Source organism: Parambassis ranga, chromosome 2 (assembly GCF_900634625.1).
Source record: "Parambassis ranga chromosome 2, fParRan2.1, whole genome shotgun sequence".
Lineage (NCBI taxonomy): Eukaryota > Metazoa > Chordata > Actinopteri > Ambassidae > Parambassis > Parambassis ranga.
Window position 1 is genome coordinate 42,343,096 of NC_041023.1, and position 17,499 is coordinate 42,360,594.

A 17,499-nucleotide genomic window follows, 5' to 3' on the forward strand; every position below is an offset into this window, starting at 1 on the left:
TTTAAGCACTCTTTTGTCAGTGTTACCTGTCTTGAGATCCATGTCTCTGTAGAGTCCTCATGTCTCTGAATGAAGGGACACAAAATAAAATCAGCTCACACACATCAACATTTCAGAGTATTGACACTGTATGAGAGTTCTGACCTGAAGGCAGACTCCAATGGTGGCGTCGCACACCGTCAGCAGCGAGGCATTCTGGGGCCGGTTGACCCAGCGCACAGCAAGGTGTGTGTTGCTGATCCACTTCACCATGGTGACATAGAAGTCCCTGCAGAGGAGATGCACAGAGGAGGATCAGACCGGACTTGTGGGTACCAGCAGGTACATTTGAGTGTATCGTCACCTTAGTCTGAGCTGCTCGGGCGGCTGCAGCTCCTGAGTGTGAGTCGCTCCAAACAGGTTGACCACCGACAACTTTACTGCAGGGTTAGTCTGCCCGGCCTGAATGGACCCACACAGAAAGGACTCTGATATATCTAAACTTTACAAAGTCTCTAAAGCATGTAAGGTGCTACGGCCTTACCATCGGGTATGGGTACTGCAGGCCTCGGGGGTAGGTGCTGCCAGTGAACTGGGGCAGAGCCATGTTAGGTACCAGGGTGTCGTTGATGGTGAGGAAGGCCAGTCGCTCTCCATCAGGGGACCACCAGTGAGCCAAGTGTGAGCGCAGAATCTCCTCTGAAGAGAAAAGGGTTCAGGTGTTAATGACACGAGTCAGGAGATAATATTTATATTTCACATTTTCAGACAGCTGTCTCATTCTTTTTCTGATCAATGCCCTCCAAGAGAGAAAAAAAAACCTGTGACCAGGCAAATGGTTACAATCTGAGGTCCTGAATCTACAAACAGAGATGATTCTGCCTCATACTGTGTCTGTGCAAACTGCAGCAGCTCAGTACTGAATGTGTTTACACAGCGACTTAATGGATTGTAGAAACTCGCTGTTGATTTTTCATTGCCATTCTGCTTAGTTTGTCTAGTCTGCTCCTCTGCATTTTTAATGCCAAAGACAAATCTTTGAAAAGCTGAGCATCCACAGTGAGTCCTGAAAACTGTTTCTCTTTCTGAGGAAAGACAGAGGACGTGACCTCCATCACACCTTCGTACAGCCAGTCGGCGAGCCCGTTGAAGATGACGCCCTCCATCCCAGAGGAAGTGATTCTCAGAGAGTTGCTCCTCACATCTGACTGGTAGTAGATGTTGTTCTCAAAGATGTAGATCTGAAGACAAAGATGGAAGGTTTAAAGTCCTTTTTGTTGTCCTTCCTGCTGCCTTTCTGCTTGTCTACCTGATTTGTTTTTTCCCTTTTTTTGACAACCTGTTTTTTTTACATTAAAGCTCCAGGTTCAGCGCACCATGCAGCTGTTTGCTCTCCCTCTTCCATCACAGTTTTAATATTTGCATTTGCAAATACAAACAGCAGCAGCCACCAGTATCCTGAGTCCTCCTGACTTCATTTTGCTGCTGCACTATTTTGTCCATAACAAACATTTGTAAATGAACTCTTGGACATACATAATAAAAAAAAAACTGACTTTAAGTGTGGCTCCGAAATATTTTATTTTATTTCTCTTTTATCATCGTTAATGGAGGAAATGTCTCCTTGCCTTAGGACTTTTACCAAACATAGAACTTAAGGCAAATGTTACTTTTCTTTGACTAAAGTTGCCCTTGCTGTGGCTGTCCTATGTTTATGTTTTCTTTTAACAAAATAACCTATGAAATAAAGTGTCTCGACTCAAATGTGGATTTAAGTGCAGACAGAGTACAGTGCGGATGTAAACACAGCCTATATTGTATCATATTATTTGAGTCGATCTCCCGGAGCGACGAGGGCAGCAAGAATTTATAAAAAACAAAAGAAGAATGAGAGAATGGCGGCATACAGTACAGTAAACCACGCTCGGACGTACCAGCTGCTGGCCTTGTCTTCCCCAGGATGCGTGCTGGAGCACAGCATTCGGAACCATCGGGAGGGTTCAGCTCCCACACCTCTCTAAAAACACAGACACACACATATTTATTACCTGCCTCAATCTGTGCCTGAGTGCCAGCAGACAGTGACAAAACCAACTCACCTTGTGTAGATGTTGTAGACAATGTACGACGCTGTGTATGAATACCTGTACACCTGCAACGAGGTAAAGAAAGGAGCATAAACATAAGAGACATAAACACGTCTGCGTGAGGAAACAAGGTCACTGCCGCAGCTAGTTTTCCCACAAAACCCATTCCTGATTCAAAGCGAAGACATTTATCGAAAGCTTTGGATCTCCACTGGTTTCTGGGCCAACGTGCCCTTTACAAACTGAAAGGAATCCAACTAAAAAGCTCTATAAAGTGGCGGTAGTTTTACTTTGAGAGGACGGCATGTCTCCATGGCAACAGATAAATCAGAATGCAATCTATTTAAGCTTGGCCATGACCGAAAAGAAGTGAAGTGGAATGTGCCGAAAATGAAGTAAACAGTGTTTGTATATAACACTGTGTCTAAGGTTATCAGACACACATTCACCCCAATCATTACAGAAACCACACTGCTGGACACACAGAAGTCCTCCTCCACTTTATCAGCTGCTGCAGAGGCTCTAAACCCCGAGCATGGATCCATCTGTGTGCAAACACATCTTAAAATCAATGGAAACCCTTCACAGTGAGGTAAGAGAGAAAAACACGCACAGCTAATAAATCCACACCTGTGCAGAGCAGATGCTCCAAATTGTTTTCATAAAGAGAGAGAGATCGTGTGTCTGTGTGCAGTAATCTGAGTATTTCAGTCCCTCCATCAGTCTGTGCACAATCAGTCTCCAAACTATCCAAGTCATCAAAGTCCATGTTGTTATTTCAGTTTTGTTTAGGAACAAAAGAGCATGAACACAATAAAAACATTGCTGACCTGAATTTGCATGCAGATCACAGCACAAGAGCACAATGTAAATGTCAGCCTGACGTGCAGCAAATAAACCAAGGAACAGCTGATAATACCAAAGACGAACTACAATCACACCTTGTGCTTTTGTGCAGATGCAAATCACAACACACCAGCTGCTTGGTGTCTGCTTTGTGCGTGTGTGTGTGTCATGCTGTAAGGATGTGCAGAGACTTACCGGTTTGACATCATAAGCAAAGAGAGCGTACTTCAGATCTGCAGACAGAGAGTACTTTGCCACTTTGAAAGCCACTAGAGAAAGTCATCCAATTAAGATGCAGAAAAATAAGATACAGCAACAACTATGAAAATGAGCTACTGTGCATTACTGGGGTTTTTTAATCAAACAACTGGTCTTCTCAGTAGAAACACTTTTTGTTAGCTAACCTTGTTAGCTTTCATAGCATGACGATGATAAAACAAAATGCTAAAGGCCATAAAACCACGAGGGAGACTCAGCAGGTTGTGACATTTCCTGGAGACGCAGTGGTGGACAGATATATTCAAAGCTGTCAAAATTTGGATTCCCTAACTATGAGGCCACCTCTGCTCTTTTGATTTTTACTTGCATAGTTTGACAAGCTTACAGCAGCTCCTAAAATCCTCATCAAATCCCCTTATGTAACGCTACAGGCTGAAATGGCGTGCAGCTATCAGTTACATTTTAAAAAAGTGATGTAAATAAAGGTTTATGATTTTTCACAGTGTATGAGGATTACAGAGGAGCAACAGGATTATAATGATGCAATTAGAAACTGCTAATTTGACCTAAAACATAAAAATAAACAAAATACCCCTGGTTGCATTTCACTGAAAAGCCCAATGCTGACATGACTTCATGCTCCTGGAAGTTTTGCAACATTCATTTGTGGGTTCACATCAAGTTTCAGCTGCACCACATGCCCTCCTCTCCCAGGTCTGAGCCCGCCCACGAGGCAGACAACCTCCTCAGCGGGAAGTGATATTATTCTGATTCTGCAGGTAAAGGAGGTACGAGGCTCATTTCCAGCACCCTCTGGGGATCCAATCACACAGCAGTGAGACAAGAAGAGAGCAGCTCGGTCTTCTTTTTTTAAACAAGAGTGAGGAAGACTGCACGGTGGCAAGGTTAGGAGGTCTAGTCCCATTTATGCTGTCTGTTAAATTGGGAATTTTTGCAAATTTAAACTGCAAACATGAGTCTAGAAATACAAATCATTTGTAAAAAGTTTCAAATACTGTGCAGCAAGAACACAAAAATACCATGTGAAGCCTCTGGCAGCAGCATAAAGGTGTAAAACCTACAAATACGTGAAAGCCTAAGAAATTACTTACAAATGTACTGTTGCTCAGAATGACCTCCGTCTCGTTCAGGACGAAGTTAAACTTGATGACATGGCCGTCTTGGTTCCTGTACACCACCTCCGAATCTGACAACAGAAGGAGACACATATGAGGAAGATAATGATTACAACTACATTATTATGGAGCGAATGGGTTGGCCATCTTCTTTTGTAAAAAATGAGAAGGCTGAAAAACAGGAAGTGCAGCACACCCTCTCGCTCTCTCGATTTCCATTACTCCGGGGATTCAGAGCCTGTCAGTTCATTAGCCATCGCTCTGAAGGAGCCCGTCTGTCCACCGGAACAGCACAAATGGCCACGCTTGCTTGCATGATATTGCACGTAACACGAGTCCTTGCAAGCCATAATAATAACGTTTTTGTATTTACATTAATCACTAAAATTCAGTGACTCCCTTCTGTTTCACATTTTAAGCAGTCAAACTGAAACCAGAAGCAGCTGGGCTCCTGGTGAACTCCTGGAACTCATTTACAGTGAATTTGTGGCTGATTGCAGGGGAGGAAATCACTCACTCTGCGCTGTGTGTGAGGAGCAGCAGCTTCCAGGCTGAATGTGCACTAATACACACCGTTAAAAAAGTAAATGTGCGACCCAGATATTTCTTTGTGGAATATAGTGAAGACCAAAAACTGAGCCGAAAGTGAGTGAGACTTACAAAGGATCTATTAAAAAGATCTACAGCTTCTGTTGGTCATGATAATGTCATCATAAATAATGCATCCTTCACATTGTTTTGTTTATATGGGGCTCTGCTAAAGATGTACTCTTATTGTTTGCACAAATCTCATTAGCAATCATGTATGACAAGCCGAGCAGCACGAAGCACTCGTCCATAACTGATTACACACACACACAGTTCTGCCTTACATAAGCAGCAGGGTGTTTTTTTTTTCTTCATCTCATATAAACAACGACTTACGTGAGCGCCTGACATTAAGAACACACAACATCCACTTCATGAATAATTCAGCAGTGACCTTGTAAACACACATACATGTCACTGAAATGTGTGGTTCCTGTGGCAACATTGAAAAAAGCATCCCTGATGTTGATGCTGCTTTAGCCACAAGTCTGAAATGTAATTTTGCAGCTTCATAGGTCAAAAAGTCAAATATTGTGGAGCCATCTTAGCTTGGCTAGGCTGTTCTTCAAGTCAAAGCTAACACACTAACAATGCCATTAGTTTGGTGTTGGCTCTATGCCGACATGCCAGGCTAACCTGCTAATCTGAGTTAGCCAGCTGCTAGTTATACTGAGGTTTTGGTGCCGAGTGATGTGGGCTTTCGTTAGGATGTTAGGACGAGTGTGCTCAGTGCGGATGTGATTGTTTTGCGCAGGTTTCCTGATGAGATGAAATATTATCGTAATGATAATCAGCTCTTGTTTAGCAGCCTATACCTTGAGGAGCTGCCATCTCACATCTTAAGTATTTTATTGTTCGGTGTTTTTGTGAAGTGTGTCTGGGATGCGACTTTATTGTGCTTTTTGTTGAGTCTTGCTTTGTTTGGCTCAGTTTATCAAGACCCTGCTGGTTCTTTAAGTGATGTTATAAGTGTCCCTCGTGCTGTTAAATTAAGGAGCGCCAGACTCGGATGTTAGAGAAGAGAGGAGGAAATGAGTCGGAGGTTGTCAAGGAAGCAATTTCCCTCACAGACGTGTTTGAATCACACCCACAACACCTCGTGGAGACCCGGCAGTAAATTTCACGTGCGGACCTCGCTGGTTTACGCAGGCTCTGGGCTCTCATCACACCTGATCGACATTAAATTTACAGCAGGCTGTGTGTCAGACAGCAATTTCCCAATTTCATCACCAATCTCACCCAAAAAACAGCTAATGGGACAAGCGGCTGACAAGCAGAAACTCCCTCAGACTGCAGCGGAGCTTTTCATGTGATATTGATCTTGTGCTGCCTCGTCTATTAATATCAGCGTTGTTAAGCACAAGTTGAGGAACTGTTGTCACAGATACTAACAAAGCACTTATGACTTATTGAGCAAATGGGAATTAAGCTAAAAGAAGCTAAAATTATAAAAAATAAAAAATAAAATTCTTGGAGAGACTTCATCTAACTACTACAGACTGCAACAGATGGATCATTTAGATCAAATGAACATCCTCGCCTTTAGGAAGTTTGGGCAGCGAAGTCCTCACAATTATAGGCACACACAAAGTGTGTGTGTGTGTGGTAGAGGCCAAAGCATCCAGAGCCCATAATGAGGAGCCACAGGCCACAGGACTAGTCATTAGTATTATCTCCCTGTGGAAGGGAAGGACGCAGCAGGCGCGGGATCTCTGTTTCATTTCCAGCGCAGGGAGGCTATCTCTCACTGTCTCCCCCCTTCCACCTCTGTCCTTGTGTCTCTCCTCCCACCTCTCACCTTCTGTCACTCCCAGCACGACTCCACCAAAGGTGTCATGGATATATTTAGTCATCAACACTGCAGAATTTACCATAAAAGCAACAATTTAGCTGTCAGGTCGTCAACAAGATGCTGTGACTTTTTTTGATTTCTCTGTCTCAGATCCATCAGTGCCATTTACTTCCTGTTTCTTTTCTCATCCTCAGATACAAACACAATCTGTCACACTGTCATGGAGCCAGTTAAACCACACAGACGTGGAAGATGAGAAGGAACGGCCACGGTCACAGAGCATCGCTGTGCTGCCACACATGCAGCAGAGCAGATGTTATGATGGAGAGAAAATGTAACAAGGAGGTGTTGGCGACGCACCCTGTTAACAGCCCCGAGGAGGAGCAATGTCCCTGAACACAACATAGAATGCAAAAAGAAACAGATGTGATGGATGTGACTCTGGGACCAATCAAGATTTGGCTCAAGGACACTTTGACACAAATGTGACAATTAGCAACTGACCACCTGAGCTGAAGCTGGGACCAATGACGACCTCTAACAGCAAGACATGGACCCTGAGGAGCTGATGTGTCACCTCAAGCCTTTATGGGCTTCTACTACACAAAAAGATGACATCATGACATCACCCATAAGTTTCTTGGCAGCGCCTTGGACCACCTGAGGTACAGTGAAACCTGAAACACTTCATATAGTGACAGTTATTATTATTCCTTTACGATCAGCGACTGTGAGACGCTGCAGGCCGTGTTCTCTGTGACACAGCGAGGCCATCTGTGTTTGGATATGCAGGTCAGCAGGAGTCACTTCAGTTAGCTTATGTGTTGTTTACACACGGAAGAGCAGTGACAGACAAATGCATGACAACAAAATCAACATGAGAACATAAGGGGAGCGTGTTGGCCCTGGCATGTGGCCCTGAATGTGTCATGGATTTGGAATAAAACAATGTGGATGTGTTAAAAACACAGAAAAAGTTTCAGGTGTCCTTGATTAGTAAACTGTAACTTTGCAGCTGCTTTTAGAACCCGGGATTATTACAGCAGTCCCGCTGCTCACTGACTAATGTTTGTAATGAAACCTCAGGTGGATGAACTCTTTGCTCATTTTCTGATAAAGCAGCTGAGCTTTTCACCTTTAATGTTTAATTAAAGACTGAAAATCGGTCATGTACATATGACTAGAATTTAAAGACATTTATTTTGATGAGTCAATGCAGCAAAAATTAACCATGTAGAGGAGCTACAGTTGTCTTTCAAACTTCCCCCCCTTCCTCAAACTGTCCTCACCTCCTGACTGTCTGACTGAGCTACATCAGCCTCACCTCTGTGTCTCTGCATTGCAGCCAAAGTGACACTCACCGCTGATCCAAGTGGCCTCGGGGTCATGGATGCTGAATTCTGGTTTGTACAGATCCGCCACAGTCAGTGGGGACTTGCTGCTTCCGGGAGGCTCGGCTGGAGTAAAGGAAAATTTGAGTCAAAGGTTTATTGTTTTAAAACAACAAACAAACAGAGCAAACGTGTTTCAGAGGCTGACATACTGGGTGTGAGGACGACCACAGACATAGTGATGAATGAGCAGACCACCACGATCACCAGCAGAGAGATGGCGATGCCTTTCCAGTTTCTCTGTGGGGGGCTGATGTCCACATACTCCTGCAAACACATTCACACATTAGGATTTTCACTCAACTAGACATCTCCTGAGAAAAAGAGAGAGAACGTAAAATTTGTAAAAATTTCCTGCATTAGTATTCACGTCTGGAATCTATCAATCTGAACCGATGTAGCTGAACAGCTTGCACTCATCCTGTCTAGACAGAAGTGTGGTCATCCACCATCAGACTGAAGCTTTCTGTGTGTGTGGAGTGATTCTGGAGTTTCACCTGTAGCCCTGACTGAGAAAAGACAAGGGACGGATGGGGAAAAAAGATTTTCAGTTTAACCTAAGATTTGGCCAGAAATCGGCTGTGGACGTGAGCTGGGATGTTTCCAGCAGTGACACCACGGGGGAATGTAATAGGCAACTGACATATGGCATCTAAATCGCATTTCTTCAGAGCCTGAGAGAGACATCAGACGCTGCGAAGCCTCTTTCACACATCAAACAGCGTCAGACTGAATGCTTTGCAGCAGCTCTATTGCAGACTTTCCAGGTGTGTGACTTGTTAGGAAGCAGAATATTCTTGATCTGAAGCAGCTGTTTGGTTCTTTTATTGCCTGTCTTTATTACGGCTCTTTGTCTAGCTTTGCCTCACTCCTGACACAAGCAGACTTATTTCAATATTATTCCAAGTGTCTCTGATCCATAGAGCCTGAGGTTGTTCATTTTGGCCTCACAGTGTGGAGCTGACTGAATGCAGGCAGGGATGTTTTTCAGGTGGAAATGTTAAAAATATCCTCGGGCTTAAGGGATTAAATCAGGGGCCCTAAAAATCTTCTTTTTTTACCTCAGTCTGAATATATAAAACACTGCAGGAATAATTCCTGTAACATGGAAATGAAAAAAAGTAAATAAGATTACAAAAAAACTACAGACTGATCTTTTTATGCTTCCCTTCAGACCGGCCTGCAGAAATACATCTCTGCTGAACTGGGGCTGCAATTTTTACATTATCAATATAATTCTGTATTATTATAACGCCTGAAAATCATCCTGGATATTCAATTGAATAGATAGTAGATAATAGATAGTAAGAAGTCAAATCTGGATACATTTCTGGGACTTTTAATGTTTGTCTGCACTGACTTGTAGGATTATCGTAACAAAAGTGTTCTGAATGAGTCTCTCTGACTCACAGGCTGAGAGGTACAAGTGTGTCCAGAACAATCTGTCTCACACGCACCACTGGTGAGCGGGAAACGGTTTAATTAATGAAGCAGCACTAACTGATTCACACACACACACACACACACACACACACTGAGCAGTAGATAGTGCTTACTTCTCAGACCACTGGGCCATCGACTCCTCTCTGAGTATTAGTTCAACATCTTGGAGCTAATTCTTTGCATGCTGTGTGTGTGTGTGTGTGTGTGTGTGTTCAGCTGACACAGTTCACTGCTACAGTCAGATCAGACTCACTTCAGTGGAAAGTAAAGCAGGCACAAAAAATCCGGTGTGTGTAATGGTGTTTGTGTTTATCGCTCTGTTTGTGTGTAAGACAGACAAAGAGTGAAACACATCGACAGGCTAAATCTGTAAAAAAACAAAAACAAAAACAAAAAAACAAAGCAAAATATGCTGGAGGAGATGTTAAAATACAATCTGCAACTACTAAATCCAATATTTACAAGGAGAGCAGAGATGGATGGATTAGTGAGTGGGCCCAGAGCCCAAAAGGTCAGGCTGTCTGTAAAACATCCCAGGCAGAGGAGACCGAAACCACACACCCAACCACAAAATGACACACAACATGACCACAAATACAACAAAGTAATTAGGAATAAACCCATCAGGAGCTTTAATAAATCCTTAATGACCAAAAAGAGACAACAGAATGAGACCCAACAAGTCAGAATATGACAAACTATTAAAGGAAACAACAAAATTACACTAAAAGCAAACAAACCAGACACAAAGCACCGAAAAGCTGCAAAACAAAGAAGACTGCAACTCTCCACTCTGTTTTCTTCTAACATAATTCCTGATATTGAACAACCTGTTGGAGGCTGCATATTACACTCCTGTCTGCATTAAAGCTGAGGCTCTCAGTGCTTCTCTTCCTGTCTGATACATAATGACTTTAGGATGAGATCAAACAGCTGCAGCTTTCACCTCCACTCCAAATGACTCAACTTTAGAGTGGAAGCTAATAACTCAGAATACAAATATAACATGCTTAAAATACATCATTCCTTTACTTAACTCGATTTATTTACAACAAAACACGTCTAGTTTTCCGTCTGACTGGCGGATCCGCACGCAAACACACGTAGCGTATTCTCTTAAATAAAAATAAAGGTATTTCCGGGTCACCTCATCCTGCTGTGAGTCTTTGGGCTTCTTCTTGGTCGGATCTTTGGACGCCGTCATGGCAGCGGAGCCGCAGTCTTTGTCAGTCCGCCTGAATCCAGCGGCTCTCCCGGTAATAACATCCAAACCTGTCCGCGCAACAATTTAGCAGCGGGAGCGCCAAGCTGCGCGCAGCCAACAACGCGAGCTTCCGGTACGAGTTTCAAAATAAAAGCTCAAAAAAGTCGCCTTGAACCCAAATAAAAGCAGAATTTTATTTAAATAGAATAAATAGACAAATAGGTATATTCTACAAGCATTAATATATTGCAATTTGTTTGTTCCTTCGTTGGCAGATTCACTGCGTAGTTACAACTGTGCTTTTATTTTGTCTGGTCTTAACACATGTCCGGTTTAGGTTTATCTGCGCTGTCCGTGGTGCTGAAATGTTTCTTGCAGCGCCAACGTGAGTATTTATATTTGATTTTGAAATAAAAAAGTATATAGAATTGTTTGTTTTTTCAAGGCATCTGATAAAATGTAATATTTTAGACACATTTAACACATGTACAATATACAATAATGTTTTTTTTAGATAGCACACTGTGTCTAGTAGAGAGGCACCTTGCCTACTTAAGTGGAATAACTGTTAGTATCTCCTTTCTCTGTGAAGTTGTGTAGCAGTGTAATATTCCCACAGAGCCTTACAGTGAGTCTGTGTGCAGCACTTTGTGGTATTTTTACCTCTGGTGATGTCACGCTACTATTTCTACAGTATCACTTCAGGGACTGAGGGCCCTTCAGCGATATCTACGCTTAGAACATCCCACTGTAATAAAACGACAGGATTATAGCTCAGCATGTCATCGGAGAATGAACCTGACCGAGGCTCCATCTGAAATCCCTTCAGACGAGACAATCGAGGCAGATCAGTGAGCAGCTGGCCTTTCCTGCTGCCAAGTGACTGAATGCAAAAGGATAGGTGTCGCAGAGAAAGCCCTGAAGACACACACACACTGTGCCCACCAAACTATCTAAAAATAATGGGGGTAATACCACTTGTGGTATTGCAACAAAGATCTCACTCTTTTGCCTCAAAAATGTGAGAAATCAGACTCAGGATGATCAAAGATCCACTGATTTAATTAGTCTATCCTTTAACATCATCGTTTTTACCTTCAAGCACCTAATGCATCTTTAAACAGAGAAAAGACCTTTAAATAACAATCATCCCTGCAGCAACACAAGTGTGTGAGGTCAGCGAGCAGAGAGGAAGAGGCTGATGGAAGCTGAGGAGGGAGGAGGTGGAAGAAGAAAGAAGAGATTTTCAAAGCTCGGTGTGGACTCTCTTCCCTCCTCCATTAAATATTAAACAGGCGGAATCAGAGACCACATGGAAATGATCCCCTTCTCTCTCTGACCTCTGCTGGTGTTTGGGAAGTTCACTAATGTCCCCGAGGCACCAATACTCGGACCACGAGCTTGTCTGTGCCTCTACTTCTGGCCTCTTTGCATTCACATGGACGCACTTATTTGTGGACAGCCCTCACGTGTCTGCCGCGCTGCTATATCACGTAAACTATTGATTTTGTAAAATATTAACTAAGCTTGCACTTCACGGCCTCCTCTCAAAAATAACTGGACATGTTTCCTAACTTTCTAACACTCACATTTCACCCAAACACATCCAGCAGAGAACCCCTTTTGGGTTTGGCTGCTGCTGTCTAATCAGCGACTGGCGCTCGCCTGGGACTCCAGGTGAATGTAATTAACCTGCTGCGGCACTCTGAGCGTGGACCGGCCAACATTTGGTCGAAAAGGGCTTCTCTTTTTGATAACGAGGTGGGTTAATTGACGTGGGCGGTTGCTGATAAGAGCAGGTTAAAGGATACACAAACCAGTCTTTACTAAAGGGAGCGAGAGACGGCATGTCCCTCAACTGCTTAACTTTTTAAACATGACTTCTTCTTTCTCTGACTTCCGATTTCAGGTTAGCATGCAAAGAACCTGGGAGTTTTTATGCCTTATTTCAGGATGGTTATGCAGCGCTTAACATTCACATGCACCTGTGGTGAATGCATTTAAAGGTAGGGTAGAAACCTCAGTGAGTCAGCCAGATTTGGAAAGTAAACACACGCCCCATTCTCTCGGAGCTCACCCGAAGCCACGCCTTCAATCACATGGACGCGCATTACCTGAAGACGAGCTGCGGTCTGTGACTTCGGCAATCATGCATGTACCTCTCTGGTGCGCACAGAGCAGGAAGAGAGTGACAACCAGCCAATGCTCCTCGCAAGGTCGTCCCAGAGGATTAGCTGATGTTTTTAGCATTTTATAGCTTCCACAGATGATTCATATTCTTCGTTTTAATGCAAAACTGCCAAACTAATCGGTTGCTATCGGATTGTAAAGAGAAGTTACACTAATTTAACAAAAAGTGCATCAGAATGAAATCTCCTACCCTACCTTTTAGGTTTCATGGTCCAAGCAGAAACTAAAGTAAAATCACCTCATTTTTTTTCCAGCCAGTGAAGGCCCCTAATGTAAAATTTAAACGGGTCTGGAAATACAGACATTACAACCTCTTAATAAGAACCAGCAAGTATTTTTAAGCTGCAACCTCCAAAAACTTCTACATTTTAGACAATACACCGTGAGTAGGAGTGTAGTGCTGCTGGCAGATGAAAGCCATGTACCTGCAAAACATATTAGTCATATGATGATGCACATGGATATTTTAATCTATACACAGGGACTTGCTTACACCTAAATGACAGCGAGAAAACTTTGTGGAGTAAGAATAGATGCTTTTTTTAAAGATAGCTTAGATGACTCAGAGTTACACAAACTGGCCTCGCATTTACATAATTCTACATTTCGCTTGGTGACAGTTTGCCTTGAAGCACCCATGTAGCATTTCACTTAACATGAAACTGGCAGAAAATAAAGATTTTATCTAGCTTTTATTTTTTTATTTAGCTGTAGATGTGAGTGAAAAGCATAAAAAAAAGATGTAGCTGTGGAACAGTTCGCCAGCACTACCTTGCTGAGGAGGAAAATGTGGGTCAAGGTTGGCCGAATGACCCATTAACCAGCCCGAGGCAGAGCACTAGAGGAAGATGGTAACAAAACAAGCATAGATCATTCTGCAAGGTAAATGAAATGTTGAAAATGTTATGGAAACATCTGATTCCAACCATCATTTCTCCTCTTTGTATTTTCACCACATTACATCATCATCATCATCATCAACAACATCCTCCTAACAAAAGCATCTTTCAGCTGCAAACAAAAGCTAGCCGAGACCAGAGTGTCCTGCTTTTCTATTGGCTAAAAGCTGCACTGTGTGTAACCCCAACATCCTGCGTTCAAATCTCACAAAAACACACTGCAGCTCCATTCATCACTCACAACAACAGTCTGACACACTTTGAGTCCCGGAGGATGCGTTCTGTTCAGAGCTTGCTTGGACTTTAGGATAAAACACACGTCTGTCACCTCGCCACACAACATGTCTGCGTTGGATGATTATGATGTTATCTTATATATACACACACACATTAAATCTACACAACAATATAAGGCCAGGCACCTCCCACCAAAACAACAGCTGCTCCAACACCTCACCTCCTGAAACCTGAGCTCTGGTTCCATCATGCTGACACCTTTTCAAACGCTTCTTTAACTCCTGCACAACCTCCAATGTGTCAAATATTGTCCAGAAACAATAAAAAAAAATCAGAGTGCAGCCTCCTCTCTGTGTTCTCCTGCCAGCAGCATGTCCGTCTGGCGTTTCTCCTCTGAGTAAACAGGAGTCTGGCACGTAAAAACCCTGTTCTAAATTTTACTACTTAAAAAAATGGTGTCATTCACAAGTGAAATCAGTCAACCCACTTCTACTTGGCATCGTTAGTCTGATAATCTAATTCTGTGTCAGGGGGAATTCGCCTGGTGGAGGTGGCTCAGACAAAGGCTAAATCACTGCATTGCACTGTGGTCTGAAGCAAAGCACAATCTTTTTTTTCCTGTTATTTTCAACTTCCTGAATTGGAAAAAAAGATCCTTATATGATACGGAATAATTCTACCAAACAACGTTTTAAGAGTCATGTCTGCACATTTTTTGCTGAAAACCATCAGGCCCCAGTTAAGATTAATATTTAAAATAATACTTTTTGACATTCACAGTTCTTCACATGCACACACACACACACTTCTTTTCCCATTATACCACCTGGAGAGACCCCATGGATCACAGAGTTCATTAGTGATTAAGAGAAAAGCTCATATTAGTCAGTGCCGCTATGACTTCCTTTCTTATCTGTCTCACTCAGTGCTTTTTCTGGACCAAGCCCAGCAATTAAATGAACCACTGCTTTTCTCTTCACACTCGCACATGAAAAAAAACTCGACCTAAGCTTTTCCAGAATCATTTTTAAGTTGACACCTAATAAAGCAAGTGCTATGACTGAACAGCGTGTGTGTGCTTTAAGTAGCAAATTAAGGCATCTCGTAATGTTTATTCTGTGGTGTTAAAGACGGGCGGCGTGTGGAGGCACCTGCTGTTTTCTGTGATGAATGCTAACGGCGCTAATGATGGTTATTAGTTCTCAGCTAAGAGCTGTTAATTGCTTTGTAGGGGGGGATATGTAACATCCTTCAGTCCACACTGCAGTAGCAATTTAAGGTAGCAACGTTAAAATGTGTTATTTTGAGGTAAAGTTTTGCCACAGGCAGTTTGGTGCAATAAGCGCATTTGTTTTTAAAACACTGGGACATTTTTAAAGGGTTTAGCTAATCGCTAACTCCTTTGCCCATCAGGTTTGACTTTTGTACACAAATTTAAGCTTACAAGTTGTAGACTCTGTTACAGAGACTGTAGATGTGGTGTTTGCGTTCTTATTGTGCAGGTAGAGGAGGTTTATCTTTGCGTTGCAGCAACCTTGGTTTGGTAACTTATATTTTCAGTCTATTAACGTAAGATGATTCCTGAGGTGCAGCTTGGCGCCATGTGAACCACAGTCTGCCTCACTGACCCAAAAATAAAACACATCAAATTAAACGGCGACATGCACAGCAAGGATAATGTATCTGTGGATGCTCTCATTCATCCAGGTCATAGTCATTTCCAAGAGTTTAAATTGAGGCAACTGGACCCAAGGATTGTTTTTTGAAGATGTTTCACCACTCCCCCAAGTGGCTTCTTGGGGGAGTGGCGAAACATCTTCACGTCTTCAAAAAACGATCCTTGAGTCCAGTTGCCTCGATTTAAACTCTTGGAAAGGACAAGAATGCATGCTGAATTCCTCATGGAGGTTACTATGATGAGAAGCAGTCACTGCCATGGAGCAGGTTTAAAATCCAAACTTTGCTTTTGTTGGCCTGAGTCCTGAAATCACTCACATTCGTTTGTTTACATAATTTACATATTCCGATCTGATATCTGCTTTTTTACAGCTCATCACAGGATGTCAGCAGAAATCCATCTGACGTGTGTGGGACTGAAGTGCAATGTTGTGTAAGAGTGTCCTCTACTGACAACATGCAGTACTGCATGCACTCAAATACATGCAGGATTAATTGAGTGCCAGTTACAGGTTTTTTTGTTTGTTTTAATTCAAAGCTATGTTACAGGGTTTTTTGCACAGTATTACCCTTTGTGCACAATATAAATGTATGATTAACAAATAGGAAAATAATCTGGGTCCTTAGATAGTCACTGCCTCTGTTTATACCACTCTATCATATTCAGTGTTTATTGGCCAGGCCTGGTCACAGTAATGCTGTCAGATAAAAGATGAGATAGATAAATGTGCCTGACTGAGCGAGCATTAAAAACTGGACAAATGTTTGCTTTCACAGATCTCCTTGCTGTCACTCAGCCTCCTTCCAGCATCATGCAGTTAGTGTGACTCCTCACTTCACACACAGTCTGGCTTTCACATGATAACAGTGTGGGCAGCTCAGCTCTACTTTCAGGATGTCTCAACAACAAATCTGAAATGTGAGTGTACAGCAGCTGCAGCTTCTCGCCTTTATCAAGTGTTAAATGAGTTCTATTGTTTACTGTGGGAGTGGGTGGGGTTAAAATTAGCCACTGAAGCAAAGGCTAACAGGCTAATAACAGGTTTATGAGCACTGATGGTAAGAGTGACTGTTCCTCCACCAACATGCTAATAAGCTTCTTTTACTCCACGTCCATCTCCACAGCAACAGATGGCAGTGACGACATGAGGCTAATGTTAATATTCAGTGATTGTGAATGTTATTAGGCTGCTTATCCCTGTTATGCTGGCAGCCTGTTCAGTGTCACAGCTTTTGAAAGAAAAAAAATCATTCTGTCATCTCGTTTTAAGCTAGGAAAATCCAAATAAAAGTTTTTTTTTCTTTAACTTAGCTGTAGTTTGCTACTTTAGCAACATTTGCTAAAAATTGAGTTAGGAATGTAAGCTCAATTTACGTAGAAGAGATGCAAAAATCATGCTTAACAATGTCAGCAGATCACCCAAATATCTGCTAAAGCTCGCCTAAGTTTCAAACGAGGCGCCTGCGTTTACAGCACCAACACTCACCCACTCCTCTGAGCCTGTGCAAATGCGACTTCACTGATATATAAATATATATGATGAAAATTTCCTGGAATAACAAGTTACTTAGCAACAACCGGCATGATCACGGCAAAGTGATAATGAGAAAAACAAAGACAGAGAGGAAATGAATAACAGAAGTCACTTTATACTGTGATTCTTGCATTAGCTGAAGGTTATAAACACAAAAATGAAAGAACGTCTAGTCTGCAAAATGTTAAGCTCTAAAACCACCATCTGGACAACAGACGCCCTTTTCAAAGTTCTGTCCAGAGATCTTTTTCCCTTCACAGAATGACAACACAACAG

General features: G+C 42.5%; 1 pseudogene; it reads right to left on the reverse strand.

Moving 5' to 3' along the window:
• LOC114448563 (inactive dipeptidyl peptidase 10-like) overlaps window positions 1–10,723 on the reverse strand; it is a 29,594-nt pseudogene extending 18,871 nt beyond the window's left edge.
• Window positions 10,724–17,499: the final 6,776 nt, after the last annotated feature.